Source organism: Eptatretus burgeri, chromosome 15, assembly GCF_056783735.1.
Source record: "Eptatretus burgeri isolate ZD-2024b chromosome 15, Ebu_testis_v1, whole genome shotgun sequence".
Classification (NCBI taxonomy): domain Eukaryota; kingdom Metazoa; phylum Chordata; class Myxini; order Myxiniformes; family Myxinidae; genus Eptatretus; species Eptatretus burgeri.
Window position 1 is genome coordinate 36,580,578 of NC_140975.1, and position 14,190 is coordinate 36,594,767.

General features: G+C 36.3%; 1 protein-coding gene across 8 annotated transcripts in view; it reads right to left on the reverse strand.

Moving 5' to 3' along the window:
- The window catches only part of LOC147011933 (trinucleotide repeat-containing gene 6C protein-like), a 356,840-nt gene that overhangs the window by 273,615 nt on the left and 69,035 nt on the right, over window positions 1-14,190 (reverse strand). The window lies entirely within an intron of this gene.

The window sequence follows — 14,190 nt, forward strand, 5'->3', positions numbered from 1 at the left end:
TATAAAAGAGAGGGTGGTACTGTGTATGTATATATAAAAGAGAGGGGTGGTACTGTATATTTATATATAAAAGAGAGTGTAACTTTATATGTATTTATAAAAGAGAGGGGTGGTACTGTGTATGTATATATAAAAGAGAGCGTGGTACTGTGTATGTATATATAAAAGAGAGGCGTGGTACTGTATATTTATATATAAAAGAGAGGACTGTTACTTTATATGTATTTATAAAAGACAGGGCTGCTACTGTGTTTGTATATATAAAAGAGAGGGGTGGTACTGTGTATGTATATATAAAAGAGAGGGGTGGTACTGTGTATGTATATATAAAAGAGAGGGGTGGTACTGTGTATGTATATATAAAAGAGAGGGGTGGTACTGTGTATGTATATATAAAAGAGAGGGTGGTACTGTGTATGTATATATAAAAGAGAGGGGTGGTACTGTGTATGTATATATAAAAGAGAGGGGTGGTACTGTATATTTATATATAAAAGAGAGGAGTGTAACTTTATATGTATTTATAAAAGAGAGGGGTGGTACTGTGTTTGTATATATAAAAGAGAGGAATGTTACTGTATATGTATATATAAAAGAGAGGGGTGGTACTGTGTTTGTATATATAAAAGAGAGGAATGTTACTGTATATGTATATATAAAAGAGAGGGTGGTACTGTGTATGTATATATAAAAGAGAGGTGGTACTGTGTATGTATATATAAAAGAGAGGGTGGTACTGTATATGTATATATAAAAGAGAGGGGTGGTACTGTATATATATATATAAAAGAGATGTTACTGTATATGTATATATAAAAGAGAGGGGTGGTACTGTGTATGTATATATAAAAGAGAGTGGTACTGTGTATGTATATATATAAAGAGAGGGGTGGTACTGTATATGTATATATAAAAGAGAGGGGTGGTACTGTATATATGTATATATAAAAGGGAGTATATATTTATGTATATAAAAGAGAGGGGTGGTACTGTATATAAAAGAGAGTGTACTGTATATATATAAAAGAGAGGGTGGTACTGTATATGTATATATAAAAGAGAGGGGTGGTACTGTGTATGTATATATAAAAGAGAGGAGTGTTACTGTATATGTATATATAAAAGAGAGGGGTGGTACTGTGTATGTATATATAAAAGAGAGGAGTGTTACTGTATATGTATATATAAAAGAGAGGAGTGTTACTGTATATGTATATATAAAAAAAAGGGGTGTTACTGTATATTTATATATAAAAGAGAGGAGTGTTACTTTATATGTATTTATAAAAGAGAGGGGTGGTACTGTGTTTGTATATATAAAAGAGAGGGGTGGTACTGTATATGTATATATAAAAGAGAGGGGTGGTACTGTGTATGTATATATAAAAGAGAGGGTGGTACTGTGTATGTATATATAAAAGAGAGGGGTGGTACTGTATATTTATATATAAAAGAGAGGGGTGGTACTGTATATTTATATATAAAAGAGAGGGGTAGTACTGTGTATGTATTTATAAAAGAGAGGGATGCTACTGTGTATGTATATATAAAAGAGGGGTGGTACTGTGTTTGGTATATATAAAAGAGAGGGGTGGTACTGTGTATGTATATATAAAAGAGAGGGGTGGTACTGTATATTTATACATAAAAGAGAGGAGTGTTACTTTATATGTATTTATAAAAGAGAGGGATGGTACTGTGTTTGTATATATAAAAGAGAGGGGTGGTACTGTATATTTATATATAAAAGAGAGGGGTGGTACTGTGTTTGTATATATAAAAGAGAGGAATGTTACTGTATATGTATATATAAAAGAGAGGGGTGGTACTGTGTATGTATATATAAAAGAGAGGGTGGTACTGTATATGTATATATAAAAGAGAGGGGTGGTACTGTGTTTGTATATATATAAAAGAGAGGAATGTTACTGTATATGTATATATAAAAGAGAGGGGTGGTACTGTGTATGTATATATAAAAGAGAGGGTGGTACTGTGTATGTATATATAAAAGAGAGGGGTGGTACTGTATATTTATATATAAAAGAGAGGGGTGGTACTGTATATTTATATATAAAAGAGAGGGGTGGTACTGTGTATGTATTTATAAAAGAGAGGGGTGGTACTGTATATGTATATATAAAAGAGAGGGGTGGTACTGTATATTTATACATAAAAGAGAGGAGTGTTACTTTAGATGTATTTATAAAAGAGAGGGGTGGTACTGTGTTTGTATATATAAAAGAGAGGGGTGGTACTGTGTATGTATATATAAAAGAGAGGGGTGGTACTGTATATTTATACATAAAAGAGAGGAGTGTTACTTTATATGTATTTATAAAAGAGAGGGATGGTACTGTGTTTGTATATATAAAAGAGAGGGGTGGTACTGTATATTTATATATAAAAGAGAGGGGTGGTACTGTGTATGTATATATAAAAGAGAGGGGTGGTACTGTATATGTATATATAAAAGAGAGGGGTGGTACTGTATATTTATAAAAAAAGAGAGGAGTGTTACTTTATATGTATTTATAAAAGAGAGGGGTGGTACTGTGTATGTATATATAAAAGAGAGGGGTGGTACTGTGTATGTATATATAAAAGAGAGGGGTGGTACTGTGTATGTATATATAAAAGAGAGGGGTGGTACTGTATATTTATATATAAAAGAGAGGGGTGGTACTGTGTATGTATATATAAAAGAGAGGGGTGGTACTGTATATTTATATATAAAAGAGAGGAGTGTTACTGTATATGTATATATAAAAGAGAGGGGTGGTACTGTATATGTATATATAAAAGAGAGGGGTGGTACTGTGTATGTATATATAAAAGAGAGGAGTGTTACTGTATATGTATATATAAAAGAGAGGGGTGGTACTGTGTATGTATATATAAAAGAGAGGGGTGGTACTGTGTATGTATATATAAAAGAGAGGGTGGTACTGTGTATGTATATATAAAGAGAGAGGGTGGTACTGTGTATGTATTTATAAAAGAGAGGGGTGGTACTGTATATTTATATATAAAAGAGAGGAGTGTTACTTTATATGTATTTATAAAAGAGAGGGGTGGTACTGTGTATGTATATATAAAAGAGAGGGGTGGTACTGTATATTTATATATAAAAGAGAGGAGTGTTACTTTATATGTATTTATAAAAGAGAGGGGTGGTACTGTGTTTGTATATATAAAAGAGAGGGGTGGTACTGTGTATGTATATATAAAAGAGAGGGGTGGTACTGTGTATGTATATATAAAAGAGAGGAGTGTTACTGTATATGTATATATAAAAGAGAGGCGTGGAACTGTGTATGTATATATAAAAGAGAGGGGTGGTACTGTATATTTATATATAAAAGAGAGGGGTGGTACTGTGTATGTATATATAAAAGAGAGGGGTGGTACTGTATATTTATATATAAAAGAGAGGAGTGTTACTGTATATGTATATATAAAAGAGAGGGGTGGTACTGTATATGTATATATAAAAGAGAGGGGTGGTACTGTGTATGTATATATAAAAGAGAGGAGTGTTACTGTATATGTATATATAAAAGAGAGGGGTGGTACTGTATATGTATATATAAAAGAGAGGAGTGTTACTGTATATGAGCCTGGTGTTGGCGCAGTGGTTAGGGCAGCGGCTTGGGATATATAAAAAGGTGAGTTCAATCCCCGTGTGAGCCACTGAATATAATAAGAGAGGGGTTGACTCAGCCTGTCATCCTTCCGAGGTCGGCGAAAGAGTACCAGTGTACTGGGCCGGTGTATACCCCGGTTACAATAGGTGTACCATATCCCTGTGTCGTAAGAGAGGACCAGGGTTGCGTCAGGAAGGGCATCCGGCGTAAAACATGTGCCAAATCACTATGTATATAAAAGAGATGATCCGCTGTATGTATATATAAAAGAGAGCCGAAAGATAGAAGAAGAAGAGGAGTGTTACTGTATATGTATATATAAAAGAGAGGGGTGGTACTGTGTATGTATATATAAAAGAGAGGGGTGGTACTGTATATGTATATATAAAAGAGAGGGGTGGTACTGTATATGTATATATAAAAGAGAGGGGTGGTACTGTATATTTATATATAAAAGAGAGGGGTGGTACTGTATATTTATATATAAAAGAGAGGGGTGGTACTGTATATGTATATATAAAAGAGAGGGGTGGTACTGTGTTTGTATATATAAAAGAGAGGGGTGGTACTGTGTATGTATATATAAAAGAGAGGGGTGGTACTGTGTATGTATATATAAAAGAGAGGGGTGGTACTGTATATTTATATATAAAAGAGAGGAGTGTTACTTTATATGTATTTATAAAAGAGAGGGGTGATACTGTGTTTGTATATATAAAAGAGAGGAATGTTACTGTATATGTATATATAAAAGAGAGGGGTGGTACTGTGTTTGTATATATAAAAGAGAGGAATGTTACTGTATATGTATATATAAAAGAGAGGGGTGGTACTGTGTATGTATATATAAAAGAGAGGGTGGTACTGTGTATGTATATATAAAAGAGAGGGGTGGTACTGTATATTTATATATAAAAGAGAGGGGTGGTACTGTATATTTATATATAAAAGAGAGGGGTGGTACTGTGTATGTATTTATAAAAGAGAGGGGTGGTACTGTATATGTATATATAAAAGAGAGGGGTGGTACTGTATATTTATACATAAAAGAGAGGAGTGTTACTTTATATGTATTTATAAAAGAGAGGGGTGGTACTGTGTTTGTATATATAAAAGAGAGGGGTGGAACTGTGTATGTATATATAAAAGAGAGGGGTGGTACTGCATATTTATATATAAAAGAGAGGAGTGTTACTTTATATGTATTTATAAAAGAGAGGGGTAGTACTGTGTTTGTATATATAAAAGAGAGGAATGTTACTGTATATGTATATATAAAAGAGAGGGGTGGTACTGTGTTTGTATATATAAAAGAGAGGAATGTTACTGTATATGTATATATAAAAGAGAGGGGTGGTACTGTGTATGTATATATAAAAGAGAGGGTGGTACTGTATATTTATATATAAAAGAGAGGAGTGTTACTTTATATGTATTTATAAAAGAGAGGGGTGTTACTGTGTATGTATATATAAAAGAGAGGGGTGGTACTTTATATGTATTTATAAAAGAGAGGGGTGGAACTGTGTATGTATATATAAAAGAGAGGGGTGGTACTGTATATTTATATATAAAAGAGAGGAGTGTTACTTTATATGTATTTATAAAAGAGAGGGGTGTTACTGTGTATGTATATATAAAAGAGAGGGTGGTACTGTGTATGTATATATAAAAGAGAGGGGTGGTACTGTGTATGTATATATAAAAGAGAGGGGTGGTACTGTGTATGTATATATAAAAGAGAGGGTGGTACTGTGTATGTATATATAAAAGAGAGGGGTGGTACTGTATATGTATATATAAAAGAGAGGGGTGGTACTGTATATGTATATATAAAAGAGAGGTGGTACTGTGTATGTATATATAAAAGAGAGGAATGTTACTGTATATGTATATATATATATATATATATATATATATATATATATATATATATATATATATATATATATATATATATATATATATATATATATATATATAAAGAGAGGGGTGGTACTGTGTATGTATATATAAAAGAGAGGGGTGGTACTGTATATGTATATATAAAAGAGAGGGGTGGTACTGTGTATGTATATATATAAAAGAGAGGGGTGTTACTGTGTATGTATATATAAAAGAGAGGGGTGGTACTGTGTATGTATATATAAAAGAGAGGGTGGTACTGTGTATGTATATATAAAAGAGAGGGGTGGTACTGTATATGTATATATAAAAGAGAGGGGTGGTACTGTATATGTATATATAAAAAGAGAGGGGTGGTACTGTATATGTATATATAAAAGAGAGGGTGGTACTGTGTATGTATATATAAAAGAGAGGAATGTTACTGTATATGTATATATATATATATATATATATATATATATATATATATATATATATATATATATATATATATATATATATATATATATATATATATATATATATATATATATATATATAAAGAGAGGGGTGGTACTGTGTATGTATATATAAAAGAGAGGGGTGGTACTGTATATGTATATATAAAAGAGAGGGGTGGTACTGTGTATGTATATATATAAAAGAGAGGGGTGTTACTGTGTATGTATATATAAAAGAGAGGGTGGTACTGTGTATGTATATATAAAAGAGAGGGGTGTTACTGTGTATGTATATATAAAAGAGAGGGTGGTACTGTGTATGTATATATAAAAGAGAGGGTGTTACTGTATATGTATATATAAAAGAGAGGGGTGGTACTGTATATGTATATATAAAAGAGAGGGGTGGTACTGTATATGTATATATAAAAGAGAGGGTGGTACTGTGTATGTATATATAAAAGAGAGGGTGGTACTGTGTATGTATATATAAAAGAGAGGGGTGTTACTTTATATGTATATATAAAAGAGAGGGGTGTTACTGTATATGTATATATAAAAGAGAGGGGTGTTACTGTATATGTATATATAAAAGAGAGGGGTGGTACTGTGTTTGTATATATAAAAGAGAGGAATGTTACTGTATATGTATATATAAAAGAGAGGGGTGGTACTGTATATGTATATATAAAAGAGAGGGTGGTACTGTGTATGTATATATAAAAGAGAGGGGTGGTACTGTATATGTATATATAAAAGAGAGGGGTGGTACTGTGTTTGTATATATAAAAGAGAGGGGTGGTACTGTATATGTATATATAAAAGAGAGGGGTGGTACTGTATATGTATATATAAAAGAGAGGGTGGTACTGTATATGTATATATAAAAGAGAGGAGTGTTACTGTATATGTTTATATAAAAGAGAGGGGTGGTACTATATATTTATATTTAAAAGAGAGGGGTGGTACTGTGTATGTATATATAAAAGAGAGGGGTGTTACTTTATATGTATATATAAAAGAGAGGGGTGGTACTGTATATTTATATATAAAAGAGAGGGGTGGTACTGTATATGTATATATTAAAGAGAGGGGTGGTAGTGTGTATGTATATATAAAAGAGAGGGGTGGTACTGTATATGTATATATAAAAGAGAGGGGTGGTACTGTATATGTATATATAAAAGAGAGGAGTGGTACTGTATATGTATATATAAAAGAGAGGGGTGGTACTGTATATGTATATATTAAAGAGAGGGGTGGTAGTGTGTATGTATATATAAAAGAGAGGGGTGGGACTGTATATGTATATATAAAAGAGAGGGCTGTTGCTGTATATGTGTATATAAAAGAAAGGGGTGGTACTGTATATGTATATATAAAAGAAAGGGGTGGTACTGTATATGTATATATAAAAGAGAGGGGTGGTACTGTATATTTATAAAAAAAGAGAGGAGTGGTACTGTATATGTATATATAAAAGACAGGGGTGGTACTGTATATTTATATATAAAAGAGAGGAGTGTTACTGTATATGTTTATATAAAAGAGAGGGGTGGTACTGTATATGTATATATAAAAGAGAGGGGTGGTACTGTATATGTATATATAAAAGAGAGGGGTGGTACTGTATATTTATATATAAAAGAGAGTGTTACTGTATATGTATATATAAAAGAGAGGGGTGGTACTGTATATGTATATATAAAAGAGAGGGGTGGTACTGTATATTTATATATAAAAGAGAGTGTTACTGTATATGTATATATTAAAGACAGGGGTGGTACTGTATATGTATATATAAAAGAGAGGGGTGGGACTGTATATGTATATATAAAAGAGAGGGGTGGTACTGTATATGTATATATAAAAGAGAGGGGTGGGACTGTATATGTATATATAAAAGTAAATAAGAACAGAGTTCAATTTGTTCGACCCCTTTATTAGCGTGGAACGACAATAATCAAACAAGTATTGAACAGGTTGAAACGCCCACAACATCCCTGGCTCCGGCTCAGGCTGCGCAAGCGCACTGGCACAGGGGACCGTCGATATGTAGAAGTACCGTAAAGTACAATGTTCTCTAGTTACTGTATATGTATATATAAAAGAGAGGAGTGTTACTGTATATGTATATATAAAAGAGAGGGGTGGTACTGTGGATGTATATATAAAAGAGAGGGGTGGTTCTGTGTATGTATATATAAAAGAGAGGGGTGGTACTGTATATGTATATATAAAAGAGAGGAATGTTACTGTGTATGTATATATAAAAGAGAGGGGTGGTACTGTGTATGTATTTATAAAAGAGAGGAATGTTACTGTCTATGTATATATAAAAGAGAGGGGTGGTACTGTGTATGTATATATAAAAGAGAGGGGTGGTACTGTGTTTGTATATATAAAAGAGGGGTGGTACTGTGTATGTATATATAAAAGAGAGGGGTGGTACTGTGTACGTATATATAAAAGAGAGGGGTGGTACTGTATATTTATATATAAAAGAGAGGAGTGTTACTTTATATGTATTTATAAAAGAGAGGGGTGGTACTGTGTTTGTATATATAAAAGAGAGGAATGTTACTGTATATGTATATATAAAAGAGAGGGGTGGTACTGTGTGTGTATATATAAAAGAGAGGGTGGTACTGTGTATGTATATATAAAAGAGAGGGGTGGTACTGTATATTTATGTATAAAAGAGAGGGGTGGTACTGTATATTTATATATAAAAGAGAGGGGTGGTACTGTGTATGTATTTATAAAAGAGAGGGGTGGTACTGTATATGTATATATAAAAGAGAGGGGTGGTACTGTGTTTGTTTATATAAAAGAGAGGGGTGGTACTGTGTATGTATATATAAAAGAGATGGGTGGTACTGTATATTTATATATAAAAGATAGGAGTGTTACTTTATATGTATTTATAAAAGAGAGGGGTGGTACTGTGTTTGTATATATAAAAGAGAGGAATGTTACTGTATATGTATATATAAAAGAGAGGGGTGGTACTGTGTTTGTATATATAAAAGAGAGGAATGTTACTGTATATGTATATATAAAAGAGAGGGGTGGTACTGTGTATGTATATATAAAAGAGAGGGTGGTACTGTGTATGTATATATAAAAGAGAGGGGTGGTACTGTATATTTATATATAAAAGAGAGGGGTGGTACTGTGTATGTATTTATAAAAGAGAGGGGTGGTACTGTATATTTATATATAAAAGAGAGGAGTGTTACTTTATTTGTATTTATAAAAGAGAGGGGTGGTACTGTGTATGTATATATAAAAGAGAGGGGTGGTACTGTATATTTATATATAAAAGAGAGGAGTGTTACTTTATATGTATTTATAAAAGAGAGGGGTGGTACTGTGTTTGTATATATAAAAGAGAGGGGTGGTACTGTGTATGTATATATATAAAAGAGAGGGGTGGTACTGTGTATGTATATATAAAAGAGAGGGGTGGTACTGTGTATGTATATATAAAAGAGAGGAGTGTTACTGTATATGTATATATAAAAGAGAGGGGTGGTACTGTGTATGTATTTATAAAAGAGAGGGGTGGTACTGTGTATGTATTTATAAAAGAGAGGTGTGGTACTGTATATGTATATATAAAAGAGAGGGGTGGTACTGTGTATGTATATATAAAAGAGAGGGGTGGTACTGTGTATGTATATATAAAAGAGAGGGGTGTTACTGTATATGTATATATAAAATAGAGCAGTGTTACTGTATATGTATATATAAAAGAGAGGGGTGGTACTGTGTATGTATATATAAAAGAGACGGGTGGTACTGTGTATGTATCTATAAAAGAGAGGGGTGGTACTGTATATGTATATATAAAAGAGAGGGGTGGTACTGTGTATGTATCTATAAAAGGGGTGGTACTGTGTATGTATATATAAAAGAGGGGGGTGGTACTGTATATGTATGTATAAAAGAGAGGGGTGGTACTGTGTATGTATATATAAAAGAGAGGGGTGGTACTGTATATGTATATATAAAAGAGAGGGGTGGTACTGTGTATGTATATATAAAAGAGAGGGGTGGTACTGTATATCTATCTATAATTCCAGCAATCTGTGTGTGTATGTGTGTGTGTGTGTGTGTGTGTGTGTGTGTGTGTGTGTGTGTGTGTGTGTGTGTGTGTGTGTGTGTGTGTGTGTGTGTCTGTCTGCGACCGCCGTTTCATGACAACCGCCAGTCCGATCTGATTGAAACTTTCCCGGAATATTGCCAGGGACCCGCGGATGTGCCTTTTCAAGGTTTGATATTTATCAGACGAGCGGTTCCCAAGTTACGGCCATTTTATTGCTTTTTTCAGTGTTGGAAAGGTGTATATATCGCAGCTGAAGTGTCGTTCCCCCATAACATGACATTTTTCCCAAAGATGTCTCAGAATAATGATAACAGCATCATAATAATAATAGCACAATAATTGGCAGTAATAAAAAGAATAACGTGATACAATGACCAATGTCTGTCAACCGATAACGACCTATATATTGTCTGTCAACCAATAATGACCAATAACGTCTGTCAACCAATGACAGGACATGGTGCTATGACGTCACGCATGAAGTCACAATTAACGTTTATTAAATTATTAAAAAAAAAATTGCACGATTGACGTCACAATTCTTCTTCTTCTTCGTTTGGTATGATGTCACAATCGACGCTGGGGGCCGAGTATGTGCCTTTTCAAGGTTTGATATCGTTCTTCATCCGTTTCAGCTGTTTAACAAGTGTTTCCCAAGGTTTGAAAACTGTCTTTTTCTAAGGTTTGAATTAATTGATCAAATTATTAATTAATCCCAAGGTTTGAATTTTCCCAAGGGAAAGAGCTGTTTCCCAAGGGTCTGAAAGCTGTTTTTTCCCAAGGTTTGAATCAATTGTTGTGCTTAGTAGACATTTGGGAATAGATTTCCAGAGAGAGGGGCGAGAGAGGAGGAGGGAGAGAGGGGGAGAGAGGGGCGAGATGGGGGGCGAGAGAGGGGGAGAGAGAGGGGAGAGAGAGAGGGGGTGAGAGAGAGGGGCGTCACAATTCAAGAGAGGGGATAGAGGAGGGGGCGAGAGAGGGGGGTGAGAGTAGGGGCGAGAGAGAGGGGCGAGAGAGGAGGGGGGAGAGAGGAGGAGCGAGACTAGGGGGGAGAGAGGGGGGAGAGAGAGGGGGGGCGAGACAGGGGAGGAGAGAGAGAGAGGAGGCGTTACAATTCTTCTTCTTCTTCGTTTGATATGACGTCACAATTGACGCTGGGGACCTGAGTATATTTCCCAGGTGTTTCCCAAGTTATGGCCCGTTATGATGCGGTTGGTCCAATCTAATTGAAACAATGCTCCAATCCAGTCGGCGTTTACGAGAGCAAAGGAACAAAGCTGAACATACTGGCATGCACCTATGGGCACGCACCTACGGGCCCGCACTAGTGTATATATAAAAGAGAGGGGTGGTACTGCATATGTATATATAAAAGAGAGGGGTGGGACTGTATACGGAAGGCAGAAGGTGTTATTTGAAATGGGGTATTGCAGGGGGTGGGAGTGGGAATGAAGGGAAGGATAACGTATGAGGATAAATATGGATTAAAAAAAATACTCAATAATAGGGGACATGAACGGCCGAGTTGTCATGGCCAACAAATTGATCCTCCTGGAAACACTCCCTTTCACTTGGCATACGTTATCGATTTGTGTGTGCATTGCAACACATGAGTGGGTTTGTATACCATGTTGGAATTGCAAGGAAAACATATGGGAAGTTGGGGGGGGGAATATTCTGTAATTCTCATGTTTGATCAACATCTTGCCCATAATTAATCGGTGAACAGTAACAATGACTCTGATATGATGATGCAAAGCTGGTAGGGTAGGGTACTTGCCTTTGAGATGTTTGGTGTGGGTTCAATTCCCAGGCCGACTATAAATGGTTGGATTAGTGCTTCACAGCTCGGAGGTTGTATCACAAAGCGTGCCATCTCCCTCGGATGGACATTAAGCTGTTAGTTCTGTATACTAGACAGTTGGTGTTCATTAAAGAACCCTCATTGATTTCTTGAAGAGTAGGTGAGTTATAACCCACGACCCTAAACAAATAACAAAATCCTCAAAGAGAGCAATGATGCCACATACACTGATGAATCACCTGCCTGTGAAACACCAGGATGATAGCTGGGTCGGAATTCAAACCTAAAAAAGCTCTAAACGGGTCGAAATGATCTAAAGGGTCTTACAAGGTGGAAGGGGTCTAAAGGGTATAATTTAAGGTCTTAAGGGTCAGAATTGTCTAAAGGGTCTTAATCGTCTAAAACAGGTCTAAAGGTCAAAAGGGTCTAAACTCTAAAGGGTAGAAAGGAGTCTAAGGGGGTCAGTCTTAGGAGTTCAGTCAGAGAGAGAGAGAGAGAGAGAGCAAGAGGGAGAGAGAGGAGAGAAGGAGGGAGAGAGAGGAGAGAAGGAGGGAGAGAGAGAGAGGAGAGAGGGGGGAGAGAGAGAGAGGTGAGAGAGAGAGAGAGGTGAGAGAGAGAGAGAGAGAGAGAGAGAGAGAGAGAGAGAGAGAGAGAGAGAGAGAGAGAGAGAGAGAGAGAGAGAGAGAGAGAGAGAGAGAGAGAGAGAGAGAGAGAGAGAGAGAGAGAGAGAGAGAGAGAGAGAGAGAGAGAGAGAGAGAGAGAGAGAGAGAGAGAGAGATGGGGTAGAGAGAGAGAGTGAGAGAGAGAGAGAGAGAGAGATGGGGTAGAGAGAGAGGTGAGAGAGAAGGAGAGGGAGAAAGAGAGGAGAGAAGGAGAGAAGGAAATTAAATAAATCAGATTATTCAGAGGAGTCCTGCTCAAAAATGGGTACAACAAGGGGATACTCCCCACCTTGGAAGAACCAAAATGGACAGAATGGAAGGAGCCAGACACACTTGGGCACTGTGTACTGCCATACCACCCGGGCCTTTTTGAAAGGATTGGCAGGATAGTACGTGGCTCATGGATTGGCGTAGCGACAAGCATCAACACACCATCCCTAATGTCATCTCAAAACTAAAGGACCCAATACTAACTGCTGATAAATCTCGATTAGTTTACCATCCATCATGCAAAGACTGTGACCAATTGTACATTGGTGACACTGGAAGAAATTTGAAACAACGACGAGACGAACATGATAGAGCAATTAGGCTTGGAAAGGTGACCCAGTCAGCTACAGCACGTCATTGCCTGCAATCTGGCCACAAATTTGACTTTGATGGGACCCGTGTCTCAGACACGACATCTCACAGATGACACAGGTTGATTTTGGAAGTGTGGCACGTGAAGACCCCGGAGGGTGGTCTAACTGGGGAGAAGATGGACATACCCACACAAAAGACACCTCTAATGCAAATGGCGAAAACTGGATGGTGCAAACAGCTGGATAAGGTGAGCAACAAACAACACTTAATCCTAAACACCACATCCACAAGTGCACAACAACCAACAAGAACCCCAACACTCGCACAACCAACACCTCATCACGTCCTACTTTGGCAAGAAACCAGCCGTGTTCATGCCCCAGAAACACAAAAACAACAAGCGCACACACACGTGCTCACCCACACACATACAACACCAGATCACGTGTGAGGAAGAACAAAGAAAAACAGCAGAGCACCCCTTCAACGATGTGATTTGATGTTTTTTTGCTTGAGGTTCGCAAAATTAAAAAATATTACGAGGTAATAATAATAAAAAATCACTCCTCCATTTGACCTCGAGCACAAGCATGTGACCGGAAATGAGCGGTCATATCGGAATAAAAACCGGACACGTGCCGAGGCTCGGGGTCCATTGGCCTGAGGAAGCCGACTGTGAAGCTGCTGAAACGTTGCCTGAGACTGGGTCTGGATTAAATTCTTAATTAAATCGATGTTAAAACACAAAATAATGCCGCTCTGGCCCATCGAGCGTCCCCTCAGTGGGAAGGTCAGAGCTTGTGGAAAGGGGGTGGGGGGGGGGGAGGAAGCTGTCAGTTTGAAGGTAAATTCATTGTCGGGAATCAATCCAATTGCATTTAAGTACGAACATTCCGAATGCATAATATAAATTAATTTACAAAGGGTCCACAGTCGACATGGGACTACACGAAGTAGTCATCACACCATCCTGTAGATCTCAGCCAGCCATTTGGCCCATCATTGCTGTGGTGCACTCCCAGGTTAATTATTG